The sequence below is a fragment of the Palaemon carinicauda genome, unplaced genomic scaffold, assembly GCF_036898095.1.
Source record: "Palaemon carinicauda isolate YSFRI2023 unplaced genomic scaffold, ASM3689809v2 scaffold184, whole genome shotgun sequence".
In the NCBI taxonomy this organism is placed as follows: Eukaryota; Metazoa; Arthropoda; class Malacostraca; order Decapoda; family Palaemonidae; genus Palaemon; species Palaemon carinicauda.
In genome coordinates this window covers 20440-46119 of record NW_027169414.1, presented here as the reverse complement: position 1 = coordinate 46119, position 25680 = coordinate 20440, and the positions used below count along the sequence as shown (strand labels likewise).

The window sequence follows — 25680 nt, the reverse complement described above, 5'->3', positions numbered from 1 at the left end:
CTAGTGTATTTACTTATCCTTGAAAAACTAATTCTAGAAGGAAAGTATGAAATGTCATCTTGGACATACTGGCTAAGCTTTGCATGAAACTTTAAAGGACACTAAAATTTATGGTAAAAGCACTGAAATTTACCAATTTTCTCAAGTGTTGAGAAAAGGGTAGAGATTTTTCCACTGTTTGGGAAATGCAACTGATGGTATACCTTATACTACTTAACAAGGTTGATCTCTATACGTATACAGTGACGTTGACACAGACAACCTGCATGCTCTGCCAGAGAAGTTTAACTTGGGTGAAGGTGTATAAGGATTGTCAGTCTTCAAGCGTAAAGTTGATGCAGTGAGGTGTGGGGACCAGTCTTTAGGCTTTAATCTTAGCGCTCTATAACAAAATTGGTGGATGTTAAAAAGGGAAAAGTGTCTGATGCTACATGACACATTTGGAAGTCTCATGTCTGTTGCATAAATTGAAAATGAAAGTGACAGAGTATGAGTTACTTAAAGATGGACGTAAACCACCAGCGAAACTTGGTTTGCTTTTCGATGGGTTTAACCCCCTTTAAACAGGGTGGGGATTTTCCTGGAGGGGATCCTCCCACCCCTCGATTTGTGGTATCTGTTGAGAGAGGCAAAGACAGGCACTGAAAGGTAATCTACAATAATTTTTTACGGTAGCTTCCGAAATGAACTGGAGGTGAGGTATTAGTGCCTGGCATATTCGACTTCTTGCCTCTAGGCCCTGATAGACAAAAACGGCTTGGTGTGGCGTCTTAATTAGAGAAACTGCAAGCACCATATAGGTTTCGCTTAATGTTTTTCGAAGTATGTAGGATTGACTTGTTGTTCGTCAGGGTTGGGAAGGAGTTAAGGTATATAGGTGTTGGGGGTCATATGAAATGATCTACGGGCTGTAAGTGAGCCAGAGTGCGTCCCTGACCGTAAGGGCCAAGCAATCTGCAACCTGAAATGTAGTGAGGCAATATAAAAAACCTGTCGCTTCTCGTGTCCCACTATTGACCGTTGGACGTGTTCGAGGAACACTGGGTTCTAGTGTTAACTTTAACCTGATAGTTGTATTGACAAGAAGCATTAGTGTGATTTAAGAAAATTTGTCCAGAGGCTGTGTTGTAGGTACTGCAACAAATAGACAAATTAAGGAGCAACTCTAGCAGATTGGCGTCAGTATGAATAGAGTGGAGGTCAGCACAAAATAGAATTTTTGAAATAGATCCGAAGGGGACTGTGCAAAATAATTTAAAAAAAAAAAAAAAAAAACAGGAACAGGAAACTAAAACCAATGCACACGTAAAGTTTGGTTCATCTAGGTATTACCATTTTGGAACTGGTGACGACAAGGTCATTTATTTCTATGACCGCAATGACGGAATGCCATTTGCTTAACAATTCCTATCCTGAGGTATTTATAGTTTTATCAATCTTATTTAATATATTTATTACCATTTCATTACATCTAATAATGGCTCGTGTAAATTCACATGACTTCCTATGCACCCTTTCCTTACATTACATCTTCCTCAGCTTCACTGGGTTCATCTTGGTTCACAGAAATATGCAATTTTCTTTCATCTCCTCTGATCCATGTTGTACAGCATAAATATCATCCTTCACCAGCAGCAAATCCCTATGCAAGTTAATAAAATAAAAAATATTGTTCTTATCTTTAGATTACTTCAGGCTTATTCACCAGATAGGTAGCAAGCCTAAAGGCTGCTTTTGTGCCTTGCAACGTCGTTAAATAAGTCATTGTTTCTTTAACTGATAACACGGACAATTCGTGGCTTTGACAACCAAATGTGCCAGTTTATAAGCAAATCATTTGTGTCTGCAGGCCTTGCTCAACTTCATGGTCACAACGTAAATCAATGTTTACAACACAGCTTGGTTGTGTTCAGATCCCAGGGTGATCATCCATTAAGATAAATTAAGCGAGAATAATGAGAATATCAAAATTTTTTCGAGTATGAACGATTTATCTAAACGTTGTGGGTGAAATGATATACTTCAAAAGACAAAGTTACTAGTTTGAAATGGGACAGTGTCGCGTGATATAATGATAAAGGAAAAATGAAGATCCTGTTTAGTTTGTTAGATTAACTAGGATCAAGACATTCTGGTGACACGGTCAACGTTCTCACACTAGCAAGAGTTGTGTTAGTGATATCGGTATCTGACCCCGTTGCAGCACACACATTATAATTACAGTATCTAATTTGCCGATTTCCAAACTTCCTTCGATCTTCCCGTTCAGCTTAACAATTTTGCTTGATATTGTAACTGAATGGTTATTTCACCAGGTACTGTAATAGCTGAATCCTATAGAATCCAACCTTTGCGAGAGAAAAAAAAAATTTATGAAACATTAAGTGTTACAATCATTAACCTTCTTGAATATATATCTATGAATTACTGTGGTTACCTGAATGGAATTGAGAATCAAATAATCTATGCTATTTTATAGTCCTCGATAAAAAGACACCCACTTAAATTCGTGTTAATAGCTGGAACGTCTCAATGCGAGTTCATTTAGAATTTATTCAAAGATCCTTTGTGAAATTACGCTTTAATTTTAATGTTAAAGATTCATTATCCGTTAATAATTTATCATAATATATCTTTAATAGCTTTATGAACATATGTATATATCTATATTTTTAGTCGCTATTCCACGCAATTTGCTTCTGTACCCACGAAATAAGAAATTTTGAAATTAAGTTTTCTAAGGCAAATAAGTTATTGTAGTCACCCATGAAAACGTTTTCTTTTATCAGAAGCTGGTACATTTTCTATTATTTTAAAGGCATAAACTAATGTAAATAGGACTCCGGCACTTTTTTATGCTTGTAACTCTATTAAATAATGAATAATCGTTATACTATCATCTTTTAAAAACCTATTTAGTCCAACCAGACAATCTAAGAAGGGTTTACAAAGCTGCTGGCTAAAATAATAGCTGGAAACAGACAATGACACCGGGTTTGATTGAGGCCTCTGACTGGTTGAAACATACTGTATTATTGATAGCTACAAAAGATTCAGTAAACACGTAGATACCTCGGTAGGAGGACGTGGTATTTATCTAGTGCTACTGTAAAGAAGAAAGGTATTTCAAACTATTTTTTATTAAGTTCTCGTGAATGTGCTTCTGCTTTAGTTGACACAGATGCGAATATCATGCTGTTGTCTTTCAAAATAGATTAGCCTTCTGTAGATATTTTTATGCTTGTTTTATAATAACAGTATTTCAATTATAGATAATATTACTCCTATTTAGATACGTTAATATTTAATCAATATAGTATTACGGTATGAAAAGACGATTGGTAAATGCGTGTCTCAACAAAGAAAAATTAGTTTATCTCCAAAAAGGGGAAAGATAAAAGTTATAAAAGCCCAGTTGTATGTCATCTGTAGATTCTAGGCACCTAGAATATATTAAGAGCTACTAGACATCCGAAAGACTGAAGATATCAAAGCTTTTAAGAGGAAACTAAAGACTTCCTTGTTTCCAAAGTGCTTCGATAATGTGGATTTGACTATTAACGTGGGATACGCTGTGTGATACTTTAAATACATGAGAACGTATACAACAAACAGATCTTGTAGGACCTGTAGTGCGTAGGGTTTCCTTGTGTGATAGGACCAGGAAAACCTTTCTTAAAGTATAGAAGTTTTATTCCAGCTGTTACCAAGTTGTGGAATGATCTTCCTAATCGGGTGGTTGAATCAGTAGAACTTCAGAAGTTCAAAGTTGGAGCAAATGCTTTTTTGTTGACCAGGCGGACATGAGTCTTTTTATAGTTTATTTATGACATATTTGTTTTTAATGTTGTTAATAGTTTATATATGACATGTCTGTTTTGACGTTGTTACTTATTTTAGAATGATTTATTGTTAATTTGTTCTCTTCATTTATTTATTTCCTTATTTCCTTTCCTCACTGGGCTATTTTTCCGTGTTGGAGCCCCTGGGCTTATAGCATCTTGCTTTTCCAACTAGGGTTGTAGCTTGGATAGTAATAATAATAATAATAATAATAATAATGATAATAATATAGTAAAGTAACCATAATTTGTGTTTTACATAAGATACATTTGTGACAATTGTTGTACTATGTAGAACTAAATAATGGTTTCGTATATTTCATCCAAAGACCATTCAACTGAAAAAACTGATAGATATTTGTGATTTTTACTTATCCAGATCTTTCCAAAACAGAATAATAATTCGTTTAGTTAGTCAAGTTATTTATGAATATTAGTTTAATATGTCATAGATTATAAATTCATGATCAGTTATTGTTAATATTAGCTAAGCTACAACCCTAGTTGGAAAAACAAGGTGCTATAAGCCTAAGGTCTCCAACAGAGAAAATAGCCCAGTGAGGCTAGGAAATTAGAAAATTAATAAACGATATGAGTAATAAGTAACAATTATTAAAATATTTTAAAAATAGTTATAATATCAAAACAGATATTTCATATATAAACTATAAAAAGACTTATGTTAGCCTGTTCGACATAAAAACATTTGCTGCAAGTTTGAACTTTTGAAGTTCTATTTGTTCTAGTATTCTATGAATTTCTACTGAATAACACGTAGTAACACAACCACCCTTTCGGCGCTTGAATGTGTGAAATAGGAAATAAGAGTGACTTATGTTAACGTATATTGCTGAATATCTGGTGACAATGAATCGGACTTCCGCTCCAAGGCAGCGAGAGTTATACCATTAGCAATTGTGCCATCCTTAAATGCAGGCCATCTTACGACAGGATGTATGTTTTCAGAGCAAGCTTAACTAGAAATTAGGTAGCTCACATAGGCTTAGTAATCGCTTAGGCAGCTCATATAGGCGCTGTGATAATTGCCTTCGCCAAAGAAGTTGAAAGGAGGTTATGTTTAACCCACTGTTTGTGTGTTTGTTTGTGAACAGCTTCCTGACCACAATTTCAATCGTAGAAGAATGAAACTTGCAGGAATTAACTTATTTAAAAAGCTGGAAATTGACAAATTTTGGAAGGTCTAGGTCAAAGGTCAAGGTCTTAGTTAAGCAAGATGTCCAATTCATTTCACGTAAGCAGCCATAAGTTTGGACATCTTTGTCACAGAGACTTCAATGCGCCAATTAATACATATTAAGGTCAAATGTCAATGTCAAGCAAAAATTCGAGTAATAAGCTGCCATGGCGGAGATCTGCATTCTACTGAGTGCCCCTTTAGTTTATTGTGGATATGACAAGAAAGTATATCTAATTTCTCACCAGTAATTAAAGTCTTACTACTGAAGAGTTATACAATTCAAATTAGATACCTTTTGATGAAGTAGTCTTCTATTATTTTAGGTATATTCCTACTAAAACTAAACTATTATGGTTTTACACCATAGAATGCGTACTACAACGTAGCATAATATTTATAAATCAGTATAAACACTGACAATGAAACAATCTCCAACAGGTTTAGTAGATCTGAGAATAAAGCCCTCAGAAGAATATTGGGAGTTAGATGGTAGGACAGGATTAGAAATTAAACTATAAGAGAGATTACTAGAGTGCCAGAAGGATATTGGGAGTTAAATGGCAGGACAGGATTAGAAATGAAACTGTAAGAGATTACTCGAGTGCCATATGTGGATGAGATCATGGTGAGGGGTAGATGGAGATGGTTTGGGCGTGCTTTTCGCACTCCCCATGAGAGATTAGCTCACCAAACTTTCGACTGGGCTCCACAAGGCACTAGAAGAGTTGGAAGACCCAGGCCTACATGGCTGAGGACTACGGAACGAAAAGTAGGAGATGATGGATGGAGAAATATTGATTTAAAAGCTCAAGATAGACACGAATGGCGAAATCTAACTGAAGTCCGTTGCGTCAATCTGCATAAGTTAAGTAAAATAATACTCTTACCAGTATTACTTTACTTTATTTTACTTTGAGGGCTTTTTTCCTGGTCATATCAAGCAAGGAAACCCTGAGCCATACAGGAGCTACTAGATATGTTTGTCGGATACATTCTGGGGTATTTATAGCATTCCATGTTAATTGTCAAATCCTCATTATCACACTCGTTAAAGAGAAAGTGTTCAATTTCTTCATGAAATTGTTAATATCAATTCATAGAATATGGTAAAATATTTATATGATAAAGATAAGTTTTAAATCAGGTATGAATGGATGTTGAATACACTTTAGGCTCCCTCAAATATTTTTCTATTCTTAGTTCAAAAAGATAAAACCGTTTTCCTTTTCTAAAATATAGTAAAGGATCAAATGGGTGCGTTCAAGAAAAAAAATGGCAATATGAAACAGCTAGCATATATGCTTCATTAGTAAATAATTGTTAGATACTAAATGGTATTCATACAAATCTCCTTTTAAAGTCTATTATCATTTAATTTGTATATCTGGGAGCTACCAATATATATCCTATCATAAATTTTATGTTTCTTTCTAATGAAGAGAACCATAGAAACGAAGAGTATGGTGGAAGTTTCTGATTGGCTGAAGAAAATCTTTGACTTTCTCTACCAATTCTAGGGATTTGTCCCCCAGATAGGGACATTTTAGCTGTTAGAGAACTTAGAGGCTCATAACAGGGATATATGATTAAGTCCCATATAGCTGAAAATTGCTAATGAAATTAAATTTTACCATATAAAAATCACCAATGATCCTTATAATTTAGCGATATTTTTCTACATAGGTAAATATTCAACATGAGATATTTAGCTTCATTAAGTAGCCTAAAATCAGCGATGTAAAAATTTAGTCTTCAAGATTCAATTGGGGTAAATGGCTTGTGTTTTGTTACGTGTTGCTTGTATATGACACCAATATCATTATGATTACATTAATATATATTTCAGAGCAAATATTGAAATCCAAAAGTAAGTTCGTCATTTTATATAAATATGTAAAGCTTGGTGTTTGTAATTTCATAAATACAAAGATTAAAAGTAAATTTAGAATATATTACGATTACAGAAGAGGCACCAGTATATACAATATATTAAAATCATATAGAATACAAAGTATTAAAGTATACTAGGAGAAAATACTTCTGTCCTAGGGATATTTTAGGGCCTGTCTAGGGATGTTTCTGACAGCTGTAGAAAATTCAGTCCGCCATAGACACTGGAGGAGAAGGACTTGTCTTTTAACTAGTGTTGTGAAAAATTAAGGGAAAAGGTAAGAAGTCACTTTCCAAGTTTATTTTCTTTATTTTCTCGCAGGTAATTAATCACGTTAAACGTTAGATGTTTGAAATGAACAGATATTTTCTTACGAAGGTCTTAAATTGGCAAAATAAATTTTATTTTGGCCTTTGCCAATACCGGTTTTAGGGCGTGGCAAGTTTCGAATTTTTTAATGGTTTTTATACGAGATTTTCCAGGTGACTTTATGTATTAAAGTGTGCGTTTGAGTTCCTTGTAGAAAAATAATAATCGTTTTTGATCGCAATTGTTAATGAAGGAATAAATTTTAATATTACCATGTCGAGTACTTATCTATAGGCCTAAATTTTCTGTTAACGCCAGCGCTGGATTTACAAGAGTGTATCTTCGTAAAGTTTCCTTAAATTCATTCAAAATGTGATTAATGGTTTTTAATTAGTTATTTCCTTTTGAAATTAGAGACAAATTTATAGGGAATTTTAAATAATGGTTTTTAATTAGGTATTTCCTTTTGAAATCTGAGACAAATTTATAGGGAATTTTAAATAATGGTTTTTTATTAGGTATTTTTTTTTTGAAATTGGAGACAAATTTATAGTGAATTTTGAATAATGGTTTTTAATTAGATATTTCCTTCTGAAACTAGTCACATTAATAAGAATTTTTATTACATTTTTTAAATTTTCAAGCTGTTGGTGGTGGTGGTGATGTCTCAAAATTCGTATGATTTATGCATATTTTTTATCTTGCAAATCCTATGGATTGCATGATTGCAAGAGACTGTGCTTGGCCGCAAGGGCCAAGCAATATACAACAGCCACATAACTTGCAAATTTTTTATAAGGATCTTGAAATTTTAGGTGATAGGTTGTGGAATGATCTTCCTAACCCGGTGGTAGAATGAGTAGAACTTCAAAAGTTCAAAGTTGCAGAAAGTTTTTATGTTGAACAGGCTGACATGAGTCTTTTTATAGTTTATATATGACATATCTGTTTTGACGTTGTTACTGTTTTTAGAATGATTTATTGTTAATTTGTTCTCATCATTTATTTATTTCCTTATTTCCTTTCCTCACTGGGCTATTTTTCCTTATTGGAGCCCTTCTACTTTTACTTTTACTTTTACTTTTAGAGGTTTATTTCTCGCCCTCCATCAAACACTAAAGGTCTGTTCAGGCGGGCCTTGGTGTATGAAAAAATAATTCCTTTCCAGTTAATATTTTGCTCTGTATCGTTATCAGTTATTTCGCTAGCATTTGTATTCAGGCTTAATAGTTTTCAGGTCACTATTATAACACTTTCTAAAAAGATAAGTCTTCAGGTTTTTCTTGAAGGCAGCCACATTTGTGCTATTCTTGACATCGAGTGGAAGGTCGTTAAAGAGTCTCGGTGCAGCATAACTGAACGTTCTTCCTCCTATTGCATGATTCACACTAATTTCGAATAGTCTATGGGGGTCATCTGCATGTCTAACTCTTACAGTGGCGCTGGTAGCTTCAGGGTAGGGGATCAAGCTACTCTTACTACGTTTAAGATACTGAACCAAAATGAACCAAAATATCTAAAAGAATGCCAGAACAAACTAGAACTAGAAAAAAATGTTAACATAAGACACATGAGTGACAAACAAACTATCTGAACCAAGAACAAATAGTAAATTTGGTGAAAGGGCTTTTAAGCTACTGTGCACCTTTTGAAGCTTCCTTAGTAGTGTATTGGGCAATTTGTAGTACAGAGAATTGCAATAATCAAGCCTTGATATTACATGACTCACCACTAAAATTTTTGTACTGCCCTCTGTTAAATATTTTCTAATAAATGCTATGTTTCTCAGGTGATAGTTACACACTTTCACTGTGTTCACAATTTGGTCCTTCATTGACAAATTACAGTCTATCAGTACACCCAAATTTTTCACAACAGGCACAATCCCAACATCAGCATCACCAATTTTTATACTTTGAATTAACTGGTAATTCTTCAAAGCCACCCTTGTGCCAAAGAACATACATTCTGTTTTATCATCATTTAATTTGAGCTTTTTCCTCTGCATCCATGTTTTTATTTCAGTCATTATCTCATCAATTTTCTTCTTTGTATCTTGTGTTGTTGAAATTGAGAGGTAAAACTGAGTATCATCTGCATATAGTTTAAAACCCACTTTGTGTTTTTTCAAGATGTGTGATAGCTCGATAGTATATATGTTAAACAAGATAGGGCCCAGGACACTACCCTGTGGTACACCCTTCATAAGAATTCTCTCATTGGATCGGTTTCCAGAAACTTCTACAATAGTCTTCCTGTTCACTAAGTAACTTCGCAAAAATTTCAGTGCTTCCTGAGTCACTCCAATAGACTTCAAGTCGTCAAGTAAGTACTCGTGCACAACAGTGTCAAAAGCAGTACTAAGATCTAACATAATTAAAATTCCACACTTTCCCCCATCAAGAAGACCTATCATATCATTCATTATTGAGCACAAAGTAGTTTCTGCTTATAGCATCTTAATTTTCCAACTAGGGTTGTAGATTGGCTAATAATAATAATAAATAATAATAATAATAATAATAATAATAATAATAATAATAATAATAATAATAATAATAATAGGTGTACGATAGTTATTGAAGCATAAATATATTTCATAAGTTAACATATTCATATAAACAGTTAGTGAACAGCTCATCATACACAGCGTATATATTTAACAATAGTATTCATTATTTTACCAATGCATAAAATAAATCCTTTGTCCTAATACTTATCCAGTTTACTCTGTGAACACAGTCATTTATTTGTAAGCGAGTGCACACAAACCTTGACAATTATACAGGTATTTGTTTTAAATAACTCCTTATTGTCTCAGTTAACAGTTCCCTTAGGAAATTTAGCATTCGTAAAGTTCTGTGTTTTTGTTAAATAAATTAGTTCAAAATTCTTTCTTTGGTGTCCACAGCCTAGTTTGACAGTTCGCATTATCGGCCACGCCCACTTATTACTTTCAGAACTCTCTCTCTCTCTCTCTCTCTCTCTCTCTCTCTCTCTCTCTCTCTCTCTCTCTCTCTCTCTCTCTCTCTCCAGCTGTTTTGAATTGAAGCTTGCCCTAATCCACGGCATTTTATTTTGATTGTTTAACGAATATCCTGTCAGTAAACTCGGAAGTTTTAAGGGGGACTTGCCTTACAAGTACTGCCTACGTTAGGACTTCTCGATTTTCGGTGTTTTAGCAACATGATTGACAACTTCGCGATGTTCTGAGTTCATTGAAATTTAACATTGACATCCCGTTTAAGCAACAAAATGTTTCATTGTTGTTACAACTACAACTTTTTTTATATGAATTCAACGTCAATTTCCTTTTAATTATTCTCGAACATAAACTAGGGAAACCATTTCGATCTGAGTAATCAGAAGAATAAAAAAATGTTATTGTTTAAATGATCTCATCTTTACGTAAAAGTAAACTAAAGGCATCCTTATATAGTTTGGATTTGATAGGTATACCCAAACTTACTAGTACTCTCTCTCTCTCTCTCTCTCTCTCTCTCTCTCTCTCTCTCTCTCTCTCTCTCTCTCTCTCTCTCTCTCTCTCGTGTTTTGAATTTTACTTAATAGTTAAACTGCAGAATCGCCACTGTTATACCTTGGTACTTAATGACATCCAGACCCCAGCCCCAATTACATAAATCAAATCTCTCTCTCTCTCTCTCTCTCTCTCTCTCTCTCTCTCTCTCTCTCTCTCTCTCTCTCTCTCTCTCTGAAAGGCAACATGCAACTAAACTTGTTCACTTGTTTTGGGTTTAAATCCAACCCTCCACTGAAGTCGAGTGAACTACTTCTCGGGCGGGTCCATATTATTCATCTAACGAAACATTTTCATTATAACTTATACAATTCTTTGATTGTAGCATCTTCCAAATCATATGATCATGTGAAAAGTAATGTCTTTAGTTTCTTCTTAAATTCAATTGCTCCCTTTAGGTCCTTCATTTCAGTTGGCAGTTTATTATAATGTCTAGGCGCACAGGAGCTAAAAGCCCTTTCACCAAATTTACTATTTGTTCTTGGTTCAGATAGTTTGTTTGTCACTCATGTGTCTTATGTTAATATTTGTTTCTAGTTCTAGTTTGTTCAGGCATTCTTTTAGATATTTTGATTCATTTTGGTTCAGTATCTTAAACGTTAGTAAGAGTAGCTTGTATTCAATTCTCGCCTTTACCGGCAGCCAGTGTAATTTAATTAGTGCAGGGGTAACTCTTTCCCTATTGTGTAGTCCTTTTATTAATCTAGCGGCTCTGTTTTGTATTCTCTGAATTTTCTTCAGCTGATAATTTGGTAAGACATAGAACAGTGAGTTGCAGTAATCAATTCTTGAAAATATATGGTGATTAATGAGTATGGCAATAGATTTTTCATTTAAGTATTTACTAATAAATGCTATGTTTCTAATATGATAGTTACAATTTCTTACCATGTTATTCATATGTTCATTCATTGTCAGTCTATCACCCATGATTACTCCAAGATTTCTGACAGATTTCTTTAGGTTAATGATCGATTGACCTATTTCAATTCTTTGGAAGCATTCGATACTTTTTATATCTTTTTCATTTCCAAAAATAATACATTCACTTTTATTTTCATTGAGCTTGAGCTTTTTTGTTAACATCCAATCCTTAATGTCATTCATTATTTCATGTATCTTTCTTTTAGCTTCATCAACTGATTCTATTGGGAAATAGAATTGTGTATCATCAGCGTATATTTTAAACTATTTGCCAGTTCAATCATGTAAATTTCAAACAGGAGAGGACCTAGTACACTGCCTTGAGGCACCCCTTTGGTTAGTTTTCGTGTCTCAGATTCAACATTTGATATTACTATAACTTTGCGGTTTTCAAGATAACTCACAAACCAGTCATATGCTCGTTCTACAATGCCCACAGCTTTAAGGTCTTCCATCAGATATGTATGTTCTACAGTATCAAATACTGCACTTAAACCAAGCATCACAAGAATGCAACACTTGCCATTTGTTATAATTTCTGTTGTTATTTTTAATCGCTAACACTGTTGTTTCTGTGGAGTAATTTTCTCTGTATGTAGATTGATCATTAGGTATGGCATTAGATTTTCTCAGATGTTTCCAGGTTTGTTCGTGTACAGCAGTTTTCAATAATTTTCGAAAAATATGACAGATTTGATATTGGCCTATATGAATTTAAATTGTCTGTATCACCTTTTCCTTTATAGACCTTTATAAACCTTTGAAACATTCTGATTTGTTTTGCAACCATGGATTGAGCTCTCATATATAGATAATTTATAGATTTAAGTTAAGTTTTATATCACCACAAGTACTTAAACACAATTTTATTAAGAATAAAATGTCTAGTTTAGAGTTTTAGACACTGTTTAGTCACCAAGACATCTCTAGGAAATCCAGTTAAAATTAAAGCAGGAAATGTCTTGAGAATCTATTGATGTTTTTTTTCTTTTTTAAATCCATCCTAATAGTGTCAAGTTCTGCATTTTGCAAGTAATTTTAGCGTATTAAACAGTGTATTGCAAGTAACTTGTGTCTTATTAGGAAGTAAGGCGAACATTCTTAGTGTTTTAGAGTTCTCTTGCTTGAGGGTACACTTGGGCACACTATATGTTGCTTCTCTTCCTCTTGTTTTTTGATGTTTTAATAGTTTATATATACAAGATTTATCTTAATGGTGTTACTGTTCTTAAAATATTTTATTTTAATTGTTAATTACTTCTCTTGTAGTTTATTTCCTTATTTCCTTTCCTACCTGCGAGATATTCTTGTTGGAGCCCTTGGGCTTATAGCATCCAGCTTTTCAAACTAGGGTTGTAGCTTAACTAATAATAATAATAATAATAATAATAATAATAATAATAATAATAATAATAATCCAACACTTAACATGCATAATCACCTCCTTAGTTATGACGTAACACTTTCCTTGTTTGTATTTCGACCAGTCTGACAAAATTGTTTTTTCTGCAGATTTGTTCGTGGTTGTGAAGATGGTCCACAAGTTGTCAGCGAGTGGGGAGGAGCTCAGTCTTTAATCTGAAGATATGAAGGCTTATTTAGTGATATCAAATCGTCAAGCCCTCGTTTGATTATAAAGGTAATGGTTGATTTCATGAGTAGTTTCATGTGGGGAAATTCCGGTCAGTTGATATTTTGGTGAATCAAAGCTGTGGCACTAATTCACAGGACTTTTGGAAAGGCCATTATTGCTTTAAATACTTTTTGGATTAGGGAACTTGGTTTGAAGGTGTTATAAACTCATTTGTTACTAAATTATATCTATACTGTAGTTTAACTAATTTAACTTTAAATATTCAATGGAATTATTTTACTAATTTTGTGGTCATGTCTGATGATAGTGTCTTTTGCTGTTGTTTACTGAATATCAACCTTTAACAAACCTTTTATAAAAAAAAAAAGGTTTAACTAACGTAAAGGTATTTTCTTGGTGAAAGTCTTTTTGGTTGATTTTCAGTAATAAGCAAAAATACGTGGATCTATCTGAGGGTGTTTATAAAGAGCCAGTGTTTTCGTCAAGTAAATATACAACGTTAATGACATAGTTTCAACGCTGGACGAGGTAGTGGTGTTAAAGGTTATATTAACGTAACGTGATAATTTGCCACTGTGCACTGAAACTGTTTTTATAAATGTTCATATCAAACAATGTGATATGAAACCAAAATTGTTCGTATATCATTGGTTCCACAACTACAGAATATAGGCTGTAACACCATACAATAGTGTCAAACGTCCTTTGTAAATGTTAATTGTCGAATTCAAAAGTACATATCTTAAACCATGGCAATCATACCATCCTTGTAAGCAATGGATGGGTATTTGGGAGAGCCTGTATGTCTAACTGCTAAGCCTTAAGGCATTACCTGACCCTACCTGACCCTTGTTTGATGGAGAGGGAGCTTTGGGCACTGATCACATGTATGTATGGTCAATCTCTAGGGCATTCTCACTGCCCCTTGCCTCTGCCATTGAAACATAGTTTATTGTCGTCTTTTGGGTCCATAGGTTCTTATTCAGCATAAAATCAAGTTTTTTTATACATTGGCAAAAGGGGAGAGCAATATCTGACCCATAATCAAGGATTTAATATAGAGAAAAAGTATGCAATGTAATCGCATCTTGCTAGATGGTTGTTCCCTTACTTTACTTTACTTTTACTTTACTTTACTTTGATGGCTGCTTTTCCGGTCCCAAACAGCAGGGGAACCCCACTCTCTACAGGACCTCCACTGTCGTTTTACCTTGTTCGTTCACAGTATTTATCTTTTTCAGGTCACATATTGTTCATTTACTGTTAAATCGTCATTGTCAAAAGACTCATGAAATAAGAAAGTCTTCAGTTTCCTCTTGAAAGCCTTAATGTCTTCAATCATTCGAATGTTTCGTGGGAGCTTATTATATAGTCTCGGGGCTGCATATTTAAAGACTGGAGCCTAAAGTAGACATAAATCTAGGTTTCAACAGTTTGAAGCCATCTGTAACTGTTCTCGTGTCGTCACTATTTGTTGGCTGCTCAAAATGTAGCAATTCTCTTAAGTATTTTGGACAACCGGTTCTGATAACTTGGTGGGTTATTGTACATAAGGCCTAAATTTCTGGTTCAATACTGCAGTGGGCACTCTTGATGTGTATATATGGTCCATCTCTAGGGCATTCTCGCTGCCCCTTGCCTCTGTCATTGAAACATCGTTTGTTTTGTCCTCTTTTGAGTGCATAGATTCGTATTGTGCATAAAATCAGGTTGATTGATACATAGATGAAAGTGTGGAACAATATTTGACACATAATCACTGATTTAGTATCGAGGAAAAGTATGTAATATATTTGCATCTTAGTAGAACAGACGTTCATTATTGTGTACTTCGATTCAAGTTCAATTACCTTACTCTAAGGGATGAATTTCTGGTTCAATACTGCAGTGGAAACCTAACTTGCTACAAGACCTTTCATAATTCATTTTATAACATAATATACATTCCAAGGCATTCAACATTTCCCACGGCATAAGTTGAGTAAATGGAAAAATATCTTGTAGTATTTTTTTTTTGGAAAATTTTCTTCCTGATGCATTAGTTTTCCTATATTCATTTCTAACTGATAATCTGTTAATTACTAAAGCTGTAACAATCTCTCTCTCTCTCTCCTCTCTCTCTCTCTCCTCTCTCTCTCTCTCTCTCTCCTCTCTCTCTCTCTCTCTCTCTCTCTCTCAGCTGTTTTGAATAGAAGCTCTCCCTAATCCACGGCATTTTATTTCGACTGTTTAACGAATATCATGTCAGTAAACTCGTGAGTTTTAAGGGGGGACTTGCCTTACAATTGCTGCCTAGGTTTGGACATCTTGATTTTCCGTGTTATTTCCAACATGATTAACAACTTGCCGAAGTTCTGAGTTCGTTGAAACTTGACATTGACATATCGTGTAAGCAACAAAATGTTTTATTGTTGTTTGAAATTACAACTTTTTATATAAATTCAACGCCATATTTTTCTTTTAATTATTCTCGAACATAAACTAAGGAAACCGTTTCGATCAGAGTAAAAGGAAGAATCCACAATTTTCATGGTTTAAAGTGATCTCATTTTTAAGTAAAAGGTAAACTAAAGGCATTCTTATATAGTTTGGATTTGATAGGTTTACCCATACCTATTAGTCCTCTCGACTCTCTCTCTCTCCTCTCTCTCTCTCTCTCTCTCTCTCTCTCTCTCTCTCTCTCTCTCTCCATGGTAACTTACCTGTTTTTAATACTTGTACTTAATAGTGCAATAGCAGTCACCACTTATACCTCGTTATCTAATGGCCCCTCCCAGTCCCTAGCCACAATTGCATAAATCCACTCTCTCTCTCTCTCTCTCTCTCTCTCTCTCTCTCTCTCTCTCTCTATCCTCTCTCTCTCTCTCTCACTCTCTCTCTCTCTCCCAGCCCGATGCATAAATCCTCTCTCTCTCTCTCTCTCACTCTCTCTCTCTCTCTCTCTCTCTCTCTCTCTCTCCCAGCCACGATTGCATAAATTCCTCTCTCTCCTCTCTCCTCTCTCTCTCTCTCTCTCTCTCACTCTCTCTCTCTCTCCTCTCTCTCTCTCTCCCCAGCCACGATTGCATAAATCCTCTCTCTCTCTCTCTCTCCTCGTCTCTCCTCTCTTCTCTCTCTCTCTCTCTCTCTCTCTCTCTCTCTCTCTCTCTCTCTCTGACCCCAGCCACAATTGCATAAATCCTCTCTCCTCTCTCTCTCCTCTCTCTCTCTCTCTCTCTCTCTCTCTCTCTCCTCTCTCTCTCTCTCTCTCTCTCAACCCCAGCCACAATTGCATAAATCCTCTCTCTCTCTCTCTCTCTCATCTCTCTCTCTCTCTCTCTCTCTCTCTCCTCTCTCTCTCTCTCTCTCTCTAAAGGGAACAAGCAACCAAACATTTAAAACATTCTGGTTTCCATCACAACCATGGATTGACCCCTCAGATATAGATTATTTACAGATTCAAGTCAAGTAATGTTTTATATTAGCACAGGTACTTAAATGTCTAGTTTAGACTTTTAGACACCGTTTAGTCACCAAGTCAACTCTGTGGGAAATTCAGTTAAAAGTAAAGTAGAAAATGTGTCTTGAGAATCTATTAAAGCCTTTTTTTTTTTTTTTTTTTTTTTTAATCCATCCTATTAGTGTCAAGGTTCTGCATTGTGCAAGAGTCCTTTTAGCGTAATAAACAGTGTATTGCAAGTAACTTGTTTTATCAGGAAGTAAGGCGAACATTCTTGGTGTTTTAGAGTTCTGGTCCTATACTGCAGTGAGCACTCTTCATATATATATATGGTCAATCTCTAGGGCATTCTCACTGCTTTCTTGCCTCTATCATTGAAACATCGTTTGTTGTCCTCTTTTGAGTGCATAGGTTCGTATTGTGCATAAAATCAGGTTGGTTGATACATAGATGAAAGTGTGGAACAATATTTGACCCATAATCATTTATTTAATATGCAGATAAATTATGCAATGTGATTGCTCTTGGTAGAATGGATGTTCATGGTTGTGTACGTCGATACAATTACATTTACCTTACTGTAAGGGATACATTTCTGGTCTTGTTGTTGTTGAAGATTGTCTGGCCCTTTTGGCCAGACACGGGCTTTTGCAATCTTGCAGCCCGTAGGTGTTTTGGTAGGATTTATTGGGATAGGTAGTTGGGATGGAGGATATTCTGCAACATTTATCTTAGGATATTGGGATAGGTTTTGGGTTATGATGGGTTGTTTGAGAAGGAAGTGGGTGACTGTGGGAAGGGGACGCCTTCCCAAGAGCGCACTGGCTCCAGTCTTAGTTAGAGAAAAATAATTACAGTAGTAAGTCCCGATAAGTAGGAGAGCTCGGGAAGGAGTTGAAAAGTTTTAGTTGGAGATATTGATATAGGTGAAGTATAAAAAAAAATTCTGGTCCTATACTGCAGGGGAACCTTACTCGCTACAAGACCTTTCATAATTCATTTCATAACATAATATACTTTCCAAGACATTCAACATTTCACACGGCATAAGTTGAGTAAATTGAAAAATATCTTGTAATTTTTTTTTTTGGAAAATTTGCTTTCTGATGCATTTGTTTTACTTTTTCATGTCTGATAATCCGTTAATTACTAAAACTGTAACAAAAATTATCTCCTCTCTCTCTCTCTCTCTCTCTCTCCTCTCTCTCTCTCTCTCTCTCTCTCTCTCTCTCTCTCTCTCTCTCTCTCTCTCTCTCTCTCTCTCTCCCCCCAATTGTAATTTGTATGGAATAATTGAATGTAGTGATAGATAAAAATATAAGAATCTTAATCTGTTCCCTTTTTCAGATGCTGAATATACTGTCAAGAAGATGAGATTCATCCTGGGCCGTATTTAAAATGCCCATCAGAAGACTACAAAACTCTAGGAGGATAATATTCTACTGTAATTAAAGGTAATGGTTGACTACATAAGTTTTTGGTTCTTTTGGAGTGTGTGAGGACATAAAAGTCGAACATTCCTGCCTTTTAGGTTATTGAAGGTGTGAGAACATTGATACTCGAACGCCACTCCTGCTTTTTAGGTTATTGTGAAAGTGTGAGAACATTTAAAAGTCGTCCTGTCTTTTAGGTTTTTGTGAAAGTGTAAGAACATTAAAAGTCCAACACCATGTTAGGCTATTGAAGGTGTGAGAACATTAAAAGTCGAACACTCCTGCATTTTAGGTTATTGAAGGTGTGAGAACATTAAAAGTCGAACACTCCTGCCTTTTAGGTTATTGAAGGTGTGAGGCCATATAAGTCGAACACTCCTGCCTTTTAGGTTATTGTGAAAGTGTGAGAACATTAAAAGTTGAACACTCCTTCCTTTTAGGTTATTGAAGGTGTGAGAACATTAAAATTCGAACACCTGCTTTTTAGGTTATTGAAGGTGTGAGAACATTGATACTCGAACACTCCTGGTTTTTAGGTTATTGTGAAAGTGTGAGAACATTAAAATTCGAACACTCCTGCTTTTTAGGCTGTTGAAAGTGAGAGCATCAAAATTCGAACACTCCAGCCTTTTAGGTTATTGAAGGTGTGAGGACATAAAAGTCGAACACTCCTGCCTTTTAGGTTATTGAAGGTGTGGGAACATTAAAAATCGAACATTCCTACCTTGCAGGTTATTGAAATATTTAATCTTTAGATAAACCTCTAACATTAAATTCTATCGTGTTTGGTGAAATTCATCCTGATCGTTCCAATGTATTTTATGTTAGTCTTAGATTTTAGCTTTTTATAATTCTCTGTTATTCCTTCTCATTTCAGCTTTTTTTAACTCTCTATTTCTACCAATAGGGTACTCTCAATTTCTTCTAGTAATGAAATACTATTCCACCGTTATCCATTTTACTCACTTTCTCGTTGCCATGTCAATAAGTATTCCCCAAAGTCTAGAAAATTCTCATAATAATGAGTACATGGCCACATCCTTAAGGTGATTACCTTTATCCAGGCTTTTGTCAACTTGCTCACTGCCCTCTTAATAAGTACTTCGCAGTTTCAACATCCACATGACTACCTATATTTATTAAATTAATCCAGGCATTTGTCACTTTTATCCCTTTCCTACTGCCCTTTTAATAAGTGCTTCCCACAACATACATATGACCACATACTTACATTAATTAACTTCACCCAGCCTTTTATAACTTTTCTCACTTTACAACTACTCTGTCAATAAGTACTTATGTGACGAGCCGCGAGAAGGTTGTGATTCAAAGGCAGGATGAAAGCTACTGAGTAGTACTGAGTTCTTTTTAGTGCGAGGGAAGAGCGAAGATACAAGCATAATATATACAAAATGAATTATGTACGATCGTGTGACACGGTTGGAACACCCCCAACAAACACATGACCCCATACTTAGGTTTATCGAACTTATCCAGGCTTTCGTCACTTTCCTCACTTTAACTACCCTACCAATAAGTACTTCCCACAACATACTCATGACCACATGGCTTACGCTGATTAACCTCATATATGCTTTTGTAATTTTCTCACTTTCTCAGGGCTCACTCAAAGTACTTCCCAAAGCATCCACATGGCCATATTGTATTTTGATTAACTTTAACCAGGTTTTTTTTTTTTTTTTTTTTTTTTTACTTTTTACAGCCTTCTCAATAAGTTCTTCCCATAGCATAAACGTAGCCACTTAGTTTATTAACTCTATTTAGGCTTTTGTTACTTTTTTTACAGGCATCCCAACTTCCCAAAGCATCCACATGGCCATATTGTCTTTTGATTAACTTTAACCAGGTTTTTTGTAACTTTTTACAGCCTTCTCAATAAGTTCTTCCCACAGCATAAACATAGCCACTTAGTTTATTAACTCTATTTAGGCTTTTGTCACTTTTTTACAGGCATCTCAATAAGTACTTACCACAACATCCACATGTCCACTTATGATTAACTTTATCCAGGCTTTTGTACTTTTCTCGCTTTTCCACTACCGTTTTAATAAGTACTTTCCACATACACACGGCCACATCCTTACGTTGATTAATTTCACTCAAGTCTTTGAAACTTTTCATACTTTCTCAATAACCTTTTCAGTAAGCACTTCTAACTAAATGTACATAGCCACATCCTTACCTTGATTGACTTCACCCAGGCTTTTGTCACTCACTTTCTAACTACAATTTCAATATGTGCTTCCTACAACATCCACATGGCCACATACTTACGTTGATTAACTTCATTCGGGCTTTTGTAACTGTTCTCACTTTTTCACTGCCCTCTCAATAATTACTTTCCACAACATCCACATGACCACTTGCTTATATTGATTAACTTCATGAAGGCTTTTGTCATGACCACTTGCTTATAACTTCATGAAGGCTTTTGTCACATTTCTCACTATTTCACTATCTCGCTATCTCACTTTCTCACTTGCTCACTACCTTTGCAATAGGTACTACTCATAACACACTTCTTAGGCTACCTTTCCCTTTGGTTTCCTTTTCAATCGCCATGAACTTTATCTGATAAATTAATTCCAAGGTGACAGCTTCTATGCATTCTGTAACATTTGGTTACTACCATTACTTGGTAATCCTTTTTGACATCCTTTTCCCTTTTCTTCTTTTGACAATATATTCATTTTCCTATTCAAGGTTAAAAGTAGCACTCCCAACTTGGTGGGGCACTTGAATGAATCCTTTTCTGAATAACTTTCAACCTCTTCATTCTCGTACACATATTAGTAATTTCTCTTTGGGTTTCATACAAAACTGCTGCCCATTTACGGGTTTATATCTACTTAGGACAGTGTTTTTTGAGGATATAAGACCAAAATCAAAAGAGGGATGACCATGGGATGAAGGGCTTTTGGTAAACAAAAGGCTATGAAAAGTAAAATGCCACGATAAGCTTTCATCTTCAGTTAAAACCATTAAATCAAATATTTTGTCCCTACTAGGTCTCAATCCTTTTCCTACCAATATGGCCTCAGACACTGGATTTTCTCACACTGTTTCTCTTAACCTTACGCAATGTTCCTGTTTTTTCTTTATAGGTCAATATACTTAGAACCCTTGCATCATTCTTCCTCAAATTCTGTTTGGTATTTATTACTTGTCAGTTATTGTTTCCAAAATGTAACAAATATTTATATCTCCTGTAAGATATGTCCCTTTGTTTCCCCTTTGCTATTCTGAAAAAAATATCAGACAATAAAAGTCTGAAGCCTCGTACATATTTTATGATCTGAGTCATCAGTTCTTATTCTGAAAAATATCAGACAATAAATGTCTGAAGCCTCGTATATAATTTGTGACCTGACTCATCAGTTCTTATTCTGAAAAAATATCAGACAATAAAAGTCTGAAGCCTCGTATATAACTTGTGATCTGAGTCATCAGTTTTTATTCTGAAAAAATATCAGACGATAAAAGTCTGAAGCCTCTTATATATTTTGTGATCTGAGTCATCAGTTCTTATTCTGAAAAATATCAGACAATAAATGTCTGAAGCCTCGTATATATTTTGTGATCTGAGTCGTCAGTTTTTATTCTGAAAAAACATCAGACAATAAAAGTCTGAAGCCTCGTAAATATTTTGTGATCTGAGTCATCAGTTCTTATTCTGAAAAAAAAAAATCAGACAATAAAAGTCTGAAGCCTCGTATATATTTTGTGATCTGAGTCATCAGTTCTTATTCTGAAAAAAAGCAGACAATAAAAGTTTGAAGCCTCATATATATTTTGTGATCTGAGTCATCAGTTCTTATTCTGAAAAATATCAGACAATAAAACTCTGAGGCCTCGTATATATTCTGTGATCTGAGTCATCAGTTCTGAAGCTTTCTTATAAATGTTATGAATAATGCAGAGTTAATCACCATATATTTCCCTCAGAACCAGAATCCTTGTACTGTATCCACTTTCCAGATTGTTTTTCCTTGTGCCTCGTTTCTCTTTACTAGAAGATTCCAATTACTTACATTGATTTTTGGTTACCTCTCCAATCTATCCTTTCAGTTTTATTATACTTTTTATGAGAAGTTTATTTTTCTAACACTTAGGCTATCTATTCATAGTAGCTCCTCTTCTGTATTCTTAATGCACGCACTAATTTCACACCATTCTTCATTATTGTCTGTTTTATCCATTAAAGTCTCTAAGATACAAATCGATTTCTACATTCAATAGCAAATGATTCTCTGTGCTCATCTTCTAGAAGCTTAGTTGTATCAAACCTAGGTGTTCTATCTACATTTCTGTTTGTTGCTCTGTTTTAATTTCAGTGTGGCAATAAGGAGCTGGTTATCACTACTAATAGCTGCATCTCTATAGCTTCTTACATTTTTCAGAGTCGTCCTCCTTTCTTTATTAATGGCTATGTGATCTATTTGTGGATGTCCTTGTGTTGGAAAAGAGTACCTCCAATAACAAGATTGTTTGTTGAACAAAAGCTTATGAAATTTGCTCCATTTTCATTTGCAACTTCACCAAGACCCTCAACACCCTTTATATTCTCTATACCTTGATTATTCCTCCCAACTTTAGCATTGAAGTCACCAATTACAGTTTCCATATCTCTGGGATTTCGTCTATTACACTCTGCAGTTCTTCATAGTATTCGTCAATATGTTGAAACCACCTGTTAGTGTGATGCTCTAGGCACTCTCTTAAGTAGGGTAGATTATTCAATGGATAAATATAAATGTTAACATTGAGTGTATTATAGATGTTCCTTGGGTTTATTGGAACAGATTCAAGGCTTGATGTAGGATACATTTGCAAAAGTATGAATGTACCCACAGCTTTATATCAGAGAAATGGATCTGGATAAGGCAGCCCTTGTAATGAAGATAATATTGAATATGCTCAACTTAAAAGCAAATTTCAGGGGATAATTTGTGTGACCTGTGTAAAGATGAAGGATACTACTGAACATTTGTTTCCATGCCCGGAATTAGGACAGTTAATGAAACTAGACATAAGTATAGATACATTGCAAAATCCTAGCAGGGATCTGGTTGTATTTAAATCTAAGGCAATGCACATGAAAGAAGAATTTAAAAAGTCCAAAATGACCACAATAGGTTACCAAAACTGATGATAGCAAGGTGTGTTATCTTATCTGATTTCAAGGTAGAATTAGATAAAAGTAAAGATTGGGGAATTCATTATTAATTTATTTATGGTACAGGTAAAATAAGATGAATTACAATGATGATAAGAAGAAGCTTAGAAGCTTTGCACTTATCTATAAGGCGTTAGAGTGCCCGCAAACTTATTTTGCAGAGAGTAATTAGGAATCAGGTACAAGGAACCATGTTAAGGTTAGGCAAGAGATTCTACCTCACAGTTTAACCATACAATAAAGCTGAACAACTTTACATCTTATGATGAAATGCAGTGGATTTGGACAGTAAATAATCAAGGGATCAGCGTAGAGGTTAAATGAGTTTTGTTATAAAGGTAATTGGAGTAATTCTGTTGAATGAAATGTTTATACTTCATTGATTTAAAACTATCTTAGGTATTTGTCAAGTGCTTCATGCAAATTATTATTCTATTACAATAAGTAGGCAATTTATGCTATTGATCTTAAGCTGTATTAGTATCCAGAATTTTTTTTTGTGTAGTAAAATATCCATCCATATGTCAAACTGATATTCTAATTTTCTTTTTACAGGATTAAGGAACCCATGGCAAGAAGTTCTGGTCTCAACTCGCTCTTCGACAGAAATTCATCAAACTGAAGTTATCTCCACGAAGAAAAAGTCTTAAAACTTTGATTAAATTCTTTAAGCATTATTAGGTCATATCTTAGTGCTTCATATGGTCAAAATTTTCAGAATATTTTATGTCTTCCATATACTTTTCAGTATATTTCTATTAAGCAAAAAACTAATCTTCAGTCTTGCCAATAGATAATTACCAAATCTTTGATGGCCCTCGAGATCATAGTCACGTTCATAATTTGCCCTCGAAAGGTTTTGAGTTTGATAATCCAGCTCAAGACTGTTGTCAATGAGTAATATTATCTGTAAATCTATGCAACTATTTTAAACTAGTTATCTCCTGCTCAAGACTCTTGTCAATGAGTAGTAATATCTGTAAATTTATGCAACTATTTTAAACAAGTTATCTCCTGCTCAAGACTCTTGTCAATGAGTAGTAATATCTGTAAATTTATGCAACTATTTTAAACTAGTTATCTCCTGCTCAAGACTCTTGTCAATGAGTAGTAATATCTGTAAATCTATGCAACTATTTTAAACTAGTTATCTCCTGCTCAAGACTCTTGTCAATGAGTAGTAATATCTGTAAATTTATGCAACTATTTTAAACAAGTTATCTCCTGCTCAAGACTCTTGTCAATGAGTAGTAATATCTGTAAATTTATGCAACTATTTTAAACTAGTTATCTCCTGCTCAAGACTCTTGTCAATGAGTAGTAATATCTGTAAATCTATGCAACTATTTTAAACTAGTTATCTCCTGCTCAAGACTCTTGTCAATGAGTAGTAATATCTGTAAATTTATGCAACTATTTTAAACAAGTTATCTCCTGCTCAAGACTCTTGTCAATGAGTAATATTATCTGTAAATTTATGCAACTATTTTAAACTAGTTATCTCCTGCTCAAGACTGTTAAGTCAATGAGTAATATTATCTGTAAATTTATGCAACTATTTTAAATTAGTTATCTCCTGCTCAAGACTGTTAAGTCAATGAGTAATATTATCTGTAAATTTATGCAACTATTTTAAACTAGTTATCTCCTGCTCAAGACTGTTAAGTCAATGAGTAGTAATATCTGTAAATTTATGCAACTATTTTAAACTAGTTATCTCCTGCTCAAGACTGTTAAGTCAATGAGTAATATTATCTGTAAATTTATGCAACTATTTTAAACTAGTTATCTCCTGCTCAAGACTCTTGTCAATGAGTAGTAATATCTGTAAATTTATGCAACTATTTTAAACAAGTTATCTCCTGCTCAAGACTCTTGTCAATGAGTAATATTATCTGTAAATTTATGCAACTATTTTAAACTAGTTATCTCCTGCTCAAGACTGTTAAGTCAATGAGTAATATTATCTGTAAATTTATGCAACTATTTTAAATTAGTTATCTCCTGCTCAAGACTGTTAAGTCAATGAGTAATATTATCTGTAAATTTATGCAACTATTTTAAACTAGTTATCTCCTGCTCAAGACTGTTAAGTCAATGAGTAGTAATATCTGTAAATTTATGCAACTATTTTAAACTAGTTATCAACTGCTCAAGACTGTTAAGTCAATGAGTAATATCATCTGTAAATTTATGCAACTATTTTAAACTAGTTATCTCCTGCTCAAGACTGTTAAGTCAATGAGTAATATTATCTGTAAATTTATGCAACTATTTTAAACTAGTTATCTCCTGCTCAAGACTCTTTTTAATGA

The 25680-nt window shown here is 34.4% G+C and overlaps 1 long non-coding RNA gene across 1 annotated transcript; it reads left to right on the top strand.

Annotated features, from left to right (window-relative positions):
* Positions 1-7156: 7156 nt before the first annotated feature.
* On the top strand, positions 7157-24203 carry LOC137635840 (uncharacterized). Its single transcript, XR_011042800.1, has 3 exons — positions 7157-7208; positions 18083-18189; positions 23921-24203. It is a non-coding gene; the product is annotated as an uncharacterized lncRNA (long non-coding RNA).
* The last annotated feature ends 1477 nt before the right edge of the window (positions 24204-25680 follow it).